We start from the raw sequence: 13,055 nt of genomic DNA on the forward strand, positions 1-13,055 counted from the left end.
TCACTGCTGGATCTTTGGGAGGAAGGAGGGTGATGAAAGGGAAGAGGAAGATGCTGTAGACACTGCCGCTGCCCTCCAGGGCCTCAGAGTCTGCGTGGGGGAATAGTCATTGGGAAGAAGGAGCTGTAAAATAAGGCAGCCTAGAAGAATGTGAAAAGGTACAAGCCAAATACAACAGCGGCAGACTCGACAGAGATTGTTTAGTTTGGAGGGAGGAGGTCCCTAAAGGCTTCCAGGAAAGGATGGCGTTTGAGATAGGTCTTTGGGAAATAGGATCTCAACATTTAGAGACAGAGAAAGGGGCATTTGAGGTTGAGGGAGCTGTGAGTGACAGTATGGTCAATGTAGATGCAGAACAGCCTTGGGGGTGGAACTAGAAACAGGTAAGGGGCCAGTGCGGCTGGAACTCAGTGCACATAGGAAAATATGAAAAGAAGGTGTTGGAGGGATGTGGGGTCATGGTTGGAGGTGCTTGAAGAACCCATAAAAGTATCTGGACTTATCCTATATGCAAAAAGGAGGTGTTGCCTGCAGGATTTTGAGGTGAGCTATGCTTTAGGATTTTTTTTTTTTTTCACATTGGAGGGGAAAAGACTAGAGTCAGAAGCAGTCATTTTAGAGAGAAGAAATAATCGTGACGACAGGAAGATCCCAGGCCCCCTCCTTCCAGCTGGTGAGGAGAGAAATCAAGCTCTTTGGTTCTTCTTAGACTTTGTGGCTGCTCTTACAACTTGCTGAGAGAAACTTCTGAGCTGGTGTTTCAGCAACTTTAGTTAAAAGCCAAGAAATGTAAGTAGTGATACTGGTGGCCCCTCTGGGATGGATGGAAGGCTGGCGTCCTCACCACTACCATGCAGGAGAAATTGTGCTCCCACGCTAACAGCTGGGACCCCAGTGTGGTCCTGAGTCGGCGACTGTAAAGCTACATTTTCCAACTAAGGGATGCCTCAGGAAATAATAAATCTCTCAGGATTTATGGGTCAGGAAATTCTTTCAGGAGAGAAAATAGAGAAGAGGTAAAGCAGAGATGGGGCAAGGCAGGAGAGCAGCTGCCCAGGACCCTCCTTGCACAAATATTGGGCTTGGTTGGGTTGGGGAGTTGCCCATCAGAACTCATGGCTGAGAAGGACATGAAGGATAATCTAATAGGATCTCTGTTTTGCTTTTCCCTTCATTGAACTCATGGTTCCTTCTCTGCAAAATAAGAAGGTTGAACTAAATGACCTCCAGGGGCTTTGCCTCTAGGTTATTTGATGCTCGTGGTGAAGCCAGTCTTCTCACTAAGGACTCTGATTATGCCATATGCCTCATTTTCCCCAGCTGAAAATGCAATCAACCGAGTCACCTATCACCCATGTTTGGGCTGAGGATTAACGATGAGAGGACATCTGGAGACTTCCCTTGGAGGGATACAGCTGGGCCCGATTACCTCTTATTTACTGCCTTTTTACTCTGGAGACGGCCCACATACTCACCCTAAGGAACAATGACAGAAGCATGCAGACCATCCCAACACACCCTCCAAAACACCCCCAGCCCAGCAGCCAGTCGCCATGCATAAAATGCATAAATCCACAAACACAGACTTGGGCACACACATATGCACCGCACACACGTCCTCTTTCTTCCCCTTTTCTGCCTGGTGTCTGTCAAACAGTGTATCCCCTTCATTCTCAGAGATCTGAGACCGGCCTTGTTCTGGAGTTGGTGAATTCCATCCAGCACACCCCCTGCCTTCATTCCAAGCTGGAGCTCCGGGTGCCGTCAGCAGATGGCGCCCGGAGCTCTCAAACGACTGGGTGAATGCCTCGGGCCTGAACTTCTGGCCTCCCCACTCCCACCCTTGGAATGGGATAATTTGGGAGTCATGTGTGGGAGGGCTGCCAAGGCCTTAAATTTACTACTTGGAGCTGGGATAATTTTCCCCAGACGGGGCATGGAGGGGGAGAGAGGAGGAAGGAAGCGGGGTGGGGGCTGCAGACCTGGTCAGGGCCACGACAGCTCCAGCTCTGCCAGCCAAAGAAGGCCTCACTGCAAGGCCCCATCCAAAGGGGTGTCTGAAACAAGGGCAGGTCACACCCTGGAGGGGGAAATGCTCTCACTGGTATGAAAACCCACGAGAACAGAAGGATTTACAGACAAAAAATAAAGCCAACAAGAGCTTCCAAATCATGTCTATCCCTCCCACTTCCAATCTCTGACTCATCTTCTAAGCCCAGTTTCAACTTCACCTACTGTGTGAAGCTGTCCCTGACCCACACACCTCCTGTCAGCATTAACCATTCATTTCCTTTTAACTTTTTATTCTGGAATTTTCCAAGCATATACAAAAATAGAGAATATAACAAACTCTCTTATACCCATCGCCAGCTTTAATAATGACAATTATCAATGTTTTGCCAAATTGTTCATCTATTCTCCAGCCTTTTTTCTGGAATATTTTAAAGCAAATCCCAGACATCATATCATCTCACCCCAAAACACTTAAGATTTTTTTTCCCTAGAGTTACTTTATTTATATATTTTGAGATGGAGTCTTGCTCTGTCGCCCACGCTGGAGTACAGTGGTGTGAACTTGGCTCACAGCAACCTCCGCCTCCCAGATGCAAGTGATTCTCCTGTCTCAGCCTCCTGAGTAGCTGTGATTACAGGCCCCTGCCACCCTGCCTGGTTAATTTTTGTATTTTTAGTAGAGACAGGGTTTTTCCATGTTTGCCAGGCTGGTCTCGAACTCCTGACCTCAGGTGATCCACCTGCTTTGGACTTTCAAAGTGCTGGGATTACAGGCATGAGCCACCGTGCCTGGCTTTCCCTAGAGTATTTTAAAACAACCAAGGCATCTGCATGCATCTCTAACTGAGAAGGACTGCTTTCCCTTTAACATAACCACTTGCCATTATTATAGCTAACATTTACAATCGTTCTTTATGGCACTTAGCTCCCTGTGGCATTTGTCGTGGTTCGTTTGGTGTGAGAGTTACACTGAACCTAAGTGTGTATCCCCTCCATTTGACTGTAGTTGCGTTTGGAGCATGGATCAGACCTCACTTATTCTGGAGTTCTCATGGACTCCGAACAGCACCTGCTCAGAAGCCCTGGAAAGTCAGAGCACAGTTAAAGACATTCGCCCTGAGAAGACGCTCTCACGGTCATCGCTGGGACCCAGAGTCCCTCCAGTTGGAAATGTGAAGTCAAAGGAGGAAATTGTTCTTAGGCTGAGTCACAAGACTCGTGTCCTTTTCTCCTGAGGTAGATAAGAGACACACACACAGGCAGATACACACCTCATGGCTCCAGGAGCCGCAGAGGCAGAGAATGCAAAAAATGTGGCGGTGCCAGCCGCAGCGAGGTCTGGAAATGCCTTCTTATTTGAGCCTTTCTGGGAGCTGCACAGGCTGCCTGGAGGAGGGACAGGAATGGAGAGGAGAGTGAGGTGGAAGGGGCCGTGAAGGGCCATGTCTGAGATGGGGTCCAGGGGTCTTTGATCCTACTTCGTTTGCCATGAGTTTAGAGACCCAGAAAAAAGAGCCTTGAGTTTCTTCCAGTAAAGCACTGTTAACCTGAAAAATGCCCATCAGGACAGAATTGCTCCGTCTTTGAATGGTTCTGTCTGTAGGAAAGTCTTTTCTAATAGGCGCCCAAGTCTGTTTTCCTTCAGCTTTCACCCACTGGGGCCATTCTGAACAAATTTAGTGGTTTGACAGGAATGATTTGTGGTGGGGATGGGACTCAGAAACCTCTGCAGGGTGCCTAGTAAGTGCTAGACATGTTGCATGCATTAAGTTGTAAACCCGGAGAGACCTTTGCTGTGGATATTACTGTCCCACGTTGCAGATGAGGAAAGGGGCTCCGGGAAGTCTGCACCTTGCCCAGGACACAGGTCCACCCAGCTCTTGTCTAGCCTGTCTTCTGGTTTCCCTTCAGACGGCTGGAAACACGGCTCCTGAATCCTCGAGCCCTCTGGTCTCCGGGCTTCAGCCCTCCCTTACAGGACACACTTTCCCAACCCATCATGACCAGCTTCTGGGGTGCCCTCTGTTTGGTCTGCAACCCTCTTCAGTGAGATCCCAGACAGGGACATAAGCATTCTTGTTGCTTTGCTGGGAAAGCATGATATGCCAGCCAACAACCGATGTCCATCATCATTTGCTTGAAGAAATAACATGAGCTTGTGACTCCTGGCCACACTCTGGTAGCAGGAGGAGCACAGTCTGAGGTCAAAGGATGTCACAACTCTCAGCCAGGCTGGCTGAAACAGGTTCTAAAACAACCCTCTCCAACCTACTGCTCTCCTACTCCCAGGACCCAGAGCCACGGACCCTGCCATGGAACAGGTTGCATGATGTTTTAAATCAAATTGTATTTATTCTTTGGTGAATAGGTAATACGTTCTCATGGTTTAAAGTTTAAAATGGTACCAACGATATAAAGTAGAAAGTCTCCCTCCTACTCCTTCCTCCCATCACCCATCTTCCACTTCTAGGAACAATGTTTCCAGCTTCTGGTGCATTCCTTCAGATGTAGTCATCATGGATACAATGCAAATAAGTAGGTATATGTGTATCCCTATTCCTTTTTCCTTTTTAAATACAAAATCAGTATATTATACTGTTCACCACTGCCCTCCCCTTTAAAAAGTTTTTTAGATTTTTTGTAGAGATTGGATCTTTGAGATGTTGCCCAGGCTATCTTGAATTCCTGGCCTCAAGCGATCTTTCACCTCGGCCTCCCAAAGTGCTGGGATTATAGTTGTGAGCCACTTGAACTCCCTCCTTTTTTTCACTTAGCACATATACCTTCAAGTTTGTGACTTGGAGGGGTTTAAATTCACCCTCTTCTGCACCAGTGGTCCAAATGTGAACCCTACATTGTGCACCCAAGACAAAACACAATGCAGGCTGGGCATGGTGGCTCACACCTGTAATCCCAGCACTTTGGGAGGCTGAGACACACAGAGGGCTTGAGCCCAGGAGTTCAAGACAAGCCTGGGCAATACAGTGAGACCTTATCTCTACAAGACAAAAAAAAAAAAAAAACAGACCTAGTGTTGTGTGCTTGCAGTCCCAGCTACTCAGGAGATTGAGATGGGAGGACGACGTTGGCCCAGGAGGTAGAGGTTGCAGCGAGCCGTAATCACACCACTGCATTCCTGGACTGCAGAGTGGACTGTCAAAAAAAAAAAAAAAAAACCAAAAAAAACAAACAAACAAAAAAACGGAGATGAAACTCTCATTTAATGCTTGTTAAACAGATAATCTCCACATAGATATAAAGAGACGACTGCAGATACATTCTTTTTTGCATCTCCCACGTACATTTTCCAAGAGATTTTGCACTGCTCTTTGGGGGATGTGACCCCTACTTTATAAGGACAGCAATCATCCAGGAACTGACATGATTTATCCAAACTAAGCTGCTGCCCTATTTGAGCTACTCTGATTTTGTGCTTTGGAGGCATTAGAGTTGAGCGTCTGAGAACAGAGAGACTTGGCTGAGTTTTCTAAATAATAACTTCAATATACACAGATGTGCTAGGAAGAAGTCACGCTGTCAATATGATTCAGTCAAAGGACTCAGGTTTCTCCTTCCACCTTGAACTGAAGATGAGACGTGCACCAAATCATTTTTTTCTAAGCTTTCTTTTAGCTTCCATGGCTGCAAAGCAGTGATAATTCAACTTGCTATTAGGGTTTTAAGTACTCCAAGGTATTAAATACCTAGCATTAAACAGTACAAAAATATATTTTTAAAAATACCAACTAGGAAAGTGCTAAAATGACACTCTGTCTTTGCCTAAGTATACTATGAGAAATGGAAAAGCTGGCCTCTGGGGGGCCATCTGCTGAGCCCAGGAGTCTAGGAACCTTCGATGATATATGTGCAATCACTGAATTATGCTGGAGAAAAGATCTAAAACAGACATGGTTTCAGAGCATTCATGATAAATTGTTCTTCACAAATTGAAGCTGATTATTTCTCTCCCTCACATTCCCAAAGAGGTGGTCTCTGCTTTTAAGCAGAGTTCATTCCTGGAAACTCCATCTTAAAGGGAAATCCTAGTCTGATTGTATAGTTAAGGGTCTCTCTCTTCAAACATGCTCAGTCTCATGAGACAACTGAATGGATGAAAGTGACAGGAAGGAAGAATAGGCACATTTAGACCACGTCAAACAAGGGTGGCAAACACTGAAGCCTGCTTGAAATGATGCTCTGTAAAGAGAATGCAGTTTCGTATAACGAACAATTGGTGCAGTTATTGAATAATGTAGATGGCCGTTGAAGTAAAAAAGTACAGATGGAGATACAGTAAGACCTGACGCATGCCTGGGAGATTTAGAAAATGGTTCCCCAGGCCGGGCGCGGTGGCTCACGCCTGTAATCCCAGCACTTTGGGAGGCCGAGGTGGGTGGATCACGAGGTCAGGAGATCGAGACCATCCTGGCCAACATGGTGAAACCCTGTCTCTACTAAAAATACAAAAATTAGCTGGGTGTGGTGGTGCATGCCTGTAATTCCAGCTACTTGGGAGGCTGAGGCAGGAGAATCGCTTGAACCAGGGAGTCGGAGGTTGCAGTGAGCTGAGTTCGTACCACTGCACTCCAGCCTGGCGACAGAGCAAGACTCTGTCTAAAAAAAAAAAAAAGAAAGAAAGAAAAAGAAAATGGTTCCCCAAATGGAGCCCACTGTGCTGCCCCCAGCTTTCTCTTCCCTTCACCTGGGCCCTTCTTCTACCCTGAATATCTTGGTCCAGGGTAAGGGACAACTGTCATAGAGAGCCTTTCTGTGCCTCAGTTTTCTTCACAGGAAAGTGGCCATGCAGCAGTCCAAGGACATTTGCCAAATGTTGCAGAGTCTGGGAACCAATTGCCTCCCTTCCAAGCCTGATGGAAGAAATGGCCTCCCTTCTAAGCCTGATGGACCTGGGACATCTCAGACCAGAAAACCAGAGGCCAGCTGATTAAATATTAATAGTTAGCTGGTATGAGAATGTCTCTTGAAAGAGTTCAAGACCAGCCTGGGAAACATATGGAGACCCCATATCTACAAATAGCAAAATAAGTTAGCTGGGCACGTGCCTGTCGTCCCAGCTACTCAGGAGGCTAAGATGGGAGGATCACTTGAGCTCAGGAAGTTGAGGCTGCAGTGAGCTATGATTGTGCCACTGCATTCCAGCCTTGGTAAGAAAGCAAGACTTCATTAAAAAAAAAAAAATCCTGTAATCCCAGCACTTTGGGAGCCTGAGGCAGGCGGATCATGAGGTCAAGAAATCGAGACCATCCTGGCCAACATGGTGAAACCCTGTCTCTACTAAAAATATAAAAATTAGCTGGGCATGGTGGCACATGCCTGTAATCCCAGCTACTCGGGAGGCTGAGGCAGGAGAATCGCTTGAACCCGGGAGGCGGAGGTTGCATTAAGCCGAGATTGTGCCATTGCACTGTAGCCTGGGCGACTGAGTGAGATTCGGTCTATAAAAAGAGAAAGAAAGGAAAGAAAGAAAGAAAAGAAAGAAGAAAGAAAGAAAGAAAGAAAAAGAAAGAAAGAAAGAAAGAAAGAAAGAAAGAAAGAAAGAAAGAAAGAAAGAAAGAAAGTTAGCTGTGGTGTTAGCTGGGCCAAACTAAGAACGCCAAGTCAGTTTTGTCTGTGTTTTACATCTACAATTTTAAATATCAAATGTACACATTGAAGAATTTTTTTTTCCTTTGAACTGGTGAGTGGCTTTGGCTCCCAGCAGAACAAATGGAGAGAAAGCAATGAACTGTCTGTGGAGTGAGTGTGCATTAAAACATGGACTGAGGATCTCCCCCATGGGGCGGGGAGACTGAGACAAAGCTGCCAGAGGCTGCTGGCAAGAGATACCCACTGGTTCTAGACCTGGCGGAGAGCGCTGGAGGTGGGTGGGGAGGTGGGGGTTGGGGAGCGTGTTGGAGTTGGACTTGGGTCATTGTAGGTGAGCTGGCGTGGTTCTCTCTAGGGAAAGTACCAGAGAGGCCTGGCTCTGGGGAAGTTGGAGGTTTTACTCCCTGGCATCATCTGCAGTCGAGAGTGATCTGGCAGATACTGTCTCTCCCAACCAACTTGGCAAGGGTCTGGTCCTGTGTGAGAAGGCAAGGAATTCTCTTGGATCAGGTGAGCACACCCAGGTGAGGCAGCACACAAGAGCTCCATGCCTGCTCTGCAGACAGAGGGAAGTTAGCATCCCCAAGAGGCAACTACACAGCTGTCACCCCATTCGGTACTTCTCTCAAGGCACACGGGCGGTGTGGCAGAGCCTGTTCCTTGCTGACCAGTGTCCATTCCCCCTTTCTTCCTTAGTATCAGATTCCAGTTTTATTTGGAGTGGTGATGAGACTACATTTCCAGCCCTCCTTGCAGCAAGGATGGCCAGCGAGACGCAAGCACAAGTCATGAGGTGGGTCTCCAAGGGGCCCGACTTGGTGGGGAGAGCGCTGTTGGCCTTTGGCGTTCCCCGTATTCCTCTGCGGAGGACTCTGTAGTAGCCCATGAGGTTACAGGGCTGATGCGAGACTTGTGCTCTAGTAATGATTGATCATTTTGTAGGCTGCAGCCTATCTACAGATATCTTTTAGATGGGCAAATAGACTCCCAATTTGGCTAAGTCACTCCAATTAGGACTTTTACTACCAGCTAAACAGAATTCCTAGCTGATCCAGATGGACTTGGAGAGAAAAGAGCTCCCAGTCACTGGAGATGTGCAAGTGTCAGTGGCAGGGATTAGTGGGGCGAGGCGCCTGGCAGGGGCTGGGTGGGCAAGTGTAGGACTAGAAGTCTTCAGTATTTGATATTTGGTGACCCTCTGTGAGGTGTTCAAATCCCAGCCTCCTGTGGCTATTGGTTAAATGGTTTTAGTCTGAGCCTTAAAACAACAACAGGCTCAAAAGAGAAGAAATTCATCACAAATTAGGGGCCCATTTGTGTCACCTGCCTCTAAAGTCGGAGGCTCTGCAGCAGAAGCCCTGTGTTGCTGGGGAGAAGGTGGCTTCACAGACACTCCCGTTTCAATGTGACTGCCTTTGGGGCCTATAGGGGGCACTAAGGAACTACGGGATCTTGTTGCCTCTCCGGCAGGGTCAGCGCTCAGACCTCCAGCCACCCCTAGCCAGCAAGAGGAAGGAATGGGGCTGGGGCTGGGACAAGGGTAGGTTATAATGGGTAGAAATGAAATCACCCATTCCCCATTCTTCTTAAAGATGTAAAATGCAGAGCACCTGATTTTAAAGCTCAGCAGAAAATGTCTCCCCTCCACAATGAGAGCTTGACATTTCTGTCCCTGAATCTTAGACTAGAAAGGGGCCTTGGAGATCAGCCAGTCCTCACTATTCATTTAGCAGATGAGAAACTGGAGGCCCGAGAAGGAAAGTGATGGATCCAAAGCGAGGCAGGGCGTTAGCAGCAGGGTTGGGCTTCAGGCTGGGCCTTCCAACTTCCAGCAGAGTGTTCTTTCCACCACACCACACCCACCGTCTTGGCCACGTTTGTTCTCTTTTCTGGCCCTGGGGGGACTCTGGCAGGGCTGGGGGTCTGATGTGAACTGGAATCTGTTCAATTTCACCTCTCATTGCTCCTGCCAGCTCGCCAGCTCTGGCTGATGGAGGCAATTAGAAACAGACATCCCATAAGGGCATTCCAGAAAGATCTCTTAAAATTCCACAGCAGCTGGGGACTTGCCTTTCCCTGCAGGGATCATCTGGTGTGTAAATACCTAGTTGTGTAAGGCACAGGGTTGGGGGGCCATGCTTACACACACACAGTCTCTCAACCCACATTCACCCACAGATAGAAAAATAGAGAAATATTCAGTAGGAATTCCTTTCTTTTCTACCTCCCAAAGAGAGAAGTGAAGAATTTACAGGCCACCCTGGGAACATTTAATTACTTGCTGCTGAGGGATGGGCACTGTATTTGCACTGGACGGTGGGTGGCAGAGGGTGGGGGACATCCCTGGTTTTCTTCCTTGCACTGCAGAGGGCTGCTTCCCACCACTGGGTTCTGAGGAAGGCCAAGCAGCGTTTGTGGCCAGCTTAGCAAATATGCAGTCCAGGAGCCTGGCTGAAAGGTGTTGCCTCAGTTTATCTGTGGGAGCCCTGAGGCACCAAAAGACAAAATGGCAGAGCAAGGAACTCCAACCCAGGACCACTGGCTTTGATTAACCCGTTCAACGATCTCCAGTGACTGTAACATCAAAACTGAAGGGCAGGCCCTGGCTCATGAGTCGATGGAGCCCTCTCTTTCTCAGGGCTCCCATTTCACAGTTGTCACCTGTCAACCTTGCTTTGGCCAACAAGTGCTGCTGTTAAATTGGCCAGCGTTCAAGTAGACCCAGAGGGCCTTTTGTTAGAAGTCAGTGGGAAACAGCCAAAGCATTGCAAAGGCAGATGGAAAAACCGGACACGTTCTCTAATCTGAGGGAGCACCTAGTTCCACTGTGATTTACAGAAGGCTAGAAGGGGAAGGAAAGGGTCATCATTCTGACATGTCTACATACCAAATTGGTTGCAGAGCTTAAGACAGAGCCCACATCTTCTGTTTCGCAGACTAGAGTGTTTTCAACACCATCACATCACCACTCCCAACTCCTCCCTTTGAGGTTGCATTTGGCCTGAATATCCCATGAGAATAGTGTAAACAGTGTTAAAAAAATTAAATCAGGTCATGATTACTGTAATTTTTTATTAGGTAGGCCCAATAACTCTGAGCACCTTTTGAAAATCCGTCCTGGGACTTGTGGTTAATTGTGATTAATCACCGATCCATTTATTAGATGATTTCACATTACCAATTGATGTTTTATCTCTGTTGTCCCCGTTTTCCAGTGATCTCCTCTTGCTGACATCCCTTAGATCTTCTATCTGTGTTCCAGATGCGGCATTTTGCAGACTAGCACTCAGGGAGAGAAGAATGAATCCATCAGTTCGTTCTGCTGATGATTTTTGTGTTTGGAAGTAGAAGTGCATTTGTTTATTTACTTATTCAACATCAAACACTTGCTGGTGCTGGGAAAGGTGCCAGGTGCTGGGGTAGGAGTTGGGGAATAGAGGGACAGAGAACTTGGTTTTAAGGGATTTAAATTTTGGTAGAGGGAGACAGAACGTACCCACAATTAGCTCTAATATAGAGAATAAGCCCTACAAGAGAAGGAAAGATGAAGTGAGCTCAGAGGGAAGAATCACTTGGAGAATAGGTGGGACAGCAATCAGGGAGGAATTCCTGGAGGTGGTGGCATTAAAGCGATGACTAGAAGGATGAGTGCTTCTGTTGTGCAGAGACTGGGGAGGTGGAAGAAGTGGGGCAAGGTATTTTAGGTGGGGGAAGGCAAACAGGAAGGAGAGCCATGGCTTGTCTAGTAATCATGAGAGGGTCAGTTTGGCTGATTAGGCTGGTCAACTGGAGGCAGTCCTTGGATGGTGACGGAGATCAAGTGGAGAAGTTTGGGCATCAGGCATGGGGAAACCACCATGGTTTCCTGAGTGGGCGAAGCACGCGGGCATCACTACCCTTGAGAAGGGTGAGCAGCAGCAGCGTGGACTGGCTGGGCATGCTCACGCTGTGACTGCCTTGCCCCGGGGCACCTCTCTGTCCTGCAGTCACTCAGAGCTCTGCTGTGTGTCCATCTCTCCCACTCCCCCAGCACGAATCCATAGACCCCAAGAAAGACCTGCAGTGTCTTATGTTTGAATGATGACCCCCTGGCAGAACTCAAACCACACGCCCTGCTGAATGGAACTCTCTTCTTCCTTTCCATAAAACCAGAGAAGTTTGTAGAAACCTCGAAGGTCATCAATTCCGACATCCAGTTGATGCTTAGATTTCCTCCATTGCTTCTCTGCAAAGTGTCGTCTGTTCCATGCCTAAATGTCTCCAGTGATGGTGAACTCACTACTTCAAGAGGCAGTCCATACTCAGGGTAGTCCTGGACTCACTAATAGAATGGACAGAGCCTGCACCATCCCCATTTCTGCCTCACCCTCGCCGGCTAGCACTGTGACAAGACATCTGTCCACGTGTGTTGAATAGCCCTCAGAGAGAGAGATCCCCTTACCCCAGAGCACATGAATTTCCCAGAAGGTCCCTGGAGTAAAAATCTGGTATTAATTTTACTCCTGTTTGAGCAGCACTTTAGAGTTTGCAAACGGCTTTCACAGGCTTTATTGTTCTAGTGCCCACAACACCACTGTGAACAATGCTGTGGCATTTCCATTTTATGTATCAGGAAACAACTCCAAAGGGAACTCACCCAGGTTGAACATTGTGTCAAGGTCAAAGCCAGGATCCTACTCCCATTTCTTCTGACTCTAAATCTTGGAATCTTCTCAGCAAACCAGGTAAGGAGGGAGGTCTGTCCCCAAACACTAGCTTTGGGATATTATTTTTTTCATTAAACAACGTATTATGGATATAATTATTTGAATCAAAAGGGCAGGATGGTGTGTGTGTGTGTGTTTGTGTGTGCATGCGTGCAAGGCCATGGACATGCCCATGGAGGTCCTTTATACTAAGCTGAAATATTTGACTAACAGGTTTGACTAACAGGTTTCCTCTTCCTGTTTCTCTTCTAGAAGTCTCACCATGGCTCTGTCTCAGGGCACTCAGCCCCAGAGTGGTGGAGCCAGAGCACTCTCACTGGCACCACATGCTGTGCAATTGAGCTAGCACGCTGATAGAGGCAGGGATGACACAGGCCTTGTCGTTGATAACAGGATGAATACTGAGGGCCATCAGCCCATGAGTCCTTTGCTCGTCTATCCTAGAAAAAGGAATGTTTTCAAATACCTCCACTGTCAATCATCAAGAAACAAACATTTGTTATTCATTGTTTTTTGTGTCCTCTGATGTAACGTTTTATCCAGGAGTTCAGGGACCTCAGTTTCTTTATTTGTAAAATGGGCATATGTGTGTGGGGGAGGGGGGAGGGGGGTAACCATGGAAGCATTGGACCAGTTGTTCGAAAGGGACCTTCTCAGTTCTAGGTTTTTGTTTTGTTTTGTTTTGTTTTGAGATGGAGTCTTGCTTTTGTCGCCCAGGCTGGAGTACAA

At 47.4% G+C, this 13,055-nt stretch overlaps 1 long non-coding RNA gene across 3 annotated transcripts in view; it reads right to left on the minus strand.

Annotated features, from left to right (window-relative positions):
- LOC134733188 (uncharacterized) overlaps nucleotides 1–13,055 on the minus strand; it is a 52,261-nt gene that overhangs the window by 670 nt on the left and 38,536 nt on the right. The window contains exons 3-4 of one of the 3 annotated variants that reach the window (XR_010116709.1): nucleotides 5,042–5,166; nucleotides 3,285–3,399 (exon numbers count right to left, since the gene is read on the minus strand). The exons of 1 other annotated variant lie outside the window; for it this stretch is intronic. This is a non-coding gene — a long non-coding RNA (uncharacterized lncRNA). The remainder of the gene's footprint in view (nucleotides 1–3,284; nucleotides 3,400–5,041; nucleotides 5,167–13,055) is intronic. One more of the 3 variants, XR_010116712.1, reaches the window with a different exon arrangement.

This window comes from Symphalangus syndactylus, chromosome 17 (assembly GCF_028878055.3).
Source record: "Symphalangus syndactylus isolate Jambi chromosome 17, NHGRI_mSymSyn1-v2.1_pri, whole genome shotgun sequence".
In the NCBI taxonomy this organism is placed as follows: domain Eukaryota; kingdom Metazoa; phylum Chordata; class Mammalia; order Primates; family Hylobatidae; genus Symphalangus; species Symphalangus syndactylus.